The following is a 1,314-nucleotide window of genomic DNA, read 5'->3' as shown; positions in this document are numbered from 1 at the left end:
AATTTATCGATCCCGAAAGGATAAAAGGCAAAGTCCACCTCGGCGGAATTTGAACTCAGAACGTAAAGACAGATGAAAAACCGCTAAGCATTTCACCCGGCGTGCTAACGTTTCTTGTCTTTATTGCCCACAAGGGGCTAAACACAGAGGGGACAAACAAGGACAGACAAAGGGATTAAGTCGATTACATCGACCCCAGTGCGTAACTGGTACTTAATTTATCGACCCCGAAAGGATGAAAGGCAAAGTCGACCTCGGCGGAATTTGAACTCAGAACGCAACGGCAGACGAAATACCGCTAAGCATTTCGCCCGGCCTGCTAACGTTTCTGCCAGCCCACCGCCTTAAGGGGCGCTCATTATTCAAGAGATCTATGAGGGTGTTGTGAAGGCGTGTGGCCAGGTGGTTAGGTTGTTGTATCCACGGTCTAAGATCGTGGTTTCGATTCCCGTACCGGGTGGTGCGTTGTGTTCTTGGACAAACCACTTCATTTCACTTTTCTGCATTCCACTCAGCTGTAAATTGGTAAATCTGCGATGGACTGGTGTCCCGTTCAGGGGTAAATGTTGTGATGTCGGTCACTTATATGCCATGGAAGCTAGGAAACCAGTCCTTTGAGTCTTGGACCCGAGACAGTCCTTATATACTGGCGCTCGCTCATCTTACAAGCAATAGCAGCCGGATCTCCTGAAATGACCACAGACATGGTTTTGTAGTCAGAAGGTTATTTCACTATCACATCATTCCGGGTTCGATCTTGTTGCGTGGCAGCTTGGAAAAGCGTCTTTCCACTATAACCACGAACTGACCAAAGTCTTAGAAGCGAAATTTCATTGTTGCTGCTGCTGCTGCTGCTGTTTAGTCTAACTTTAATGGAGCAGACACTTAAGTTAAGTGGAAAGCTTGCGGGCCTCGAAGTCCCACGTTATAAGCGAATGTCTTCCTCTTTAATTCCATCTGTCTCTTTATTTTTTTTTTATCTCCAGCCTCTTTCTCTCCATCGTACTTCCTGTCTCCATTCCATCTCCCCCCCCCTATCGCCATCTTTCTCTTTCCCGTTTTTTTTCTCTTTATCTCTCACCACCACCACCACCATCTCTCCCTTCGGTATCTCTCTTTTCCTATTTCCCACGCCACTTCTCTTCGTATCTCTCATCCAACCTCTCTCCGCCTCTTTCTCCCCATCTCTCATCATTTTCTCTCTCTCTCTATCTCTCTCCCTCTCTCTCTCTCTCTCTCTATCTCTCTCCCTCTCTCTCTCTCTCACTCTCTCTCTCTCTTTCTCTCTCTCTCTCTCTCTCTCTCTCTCTCTCT

The sequence above is a fragment of the Octopus bimaculoides genome, chromosome 19, assembly GCF_001194135.2.
Source record: "Octopus bimaculoides isolate UCB-OBI-ISO-001 chromosome 19, ASM119413v2, whole genome shotgun sequence".
NCBI lineage: Eukaryota > Metazoa > Mollusca > Cephalopoda > Octopoda > Octopodidae > Octopus > Octopus bimaculoides.
The sequence above is the reverse complement of the archived record's forward strand: the minus strand, read 5'-3'. Positions refer to the sequence as shown.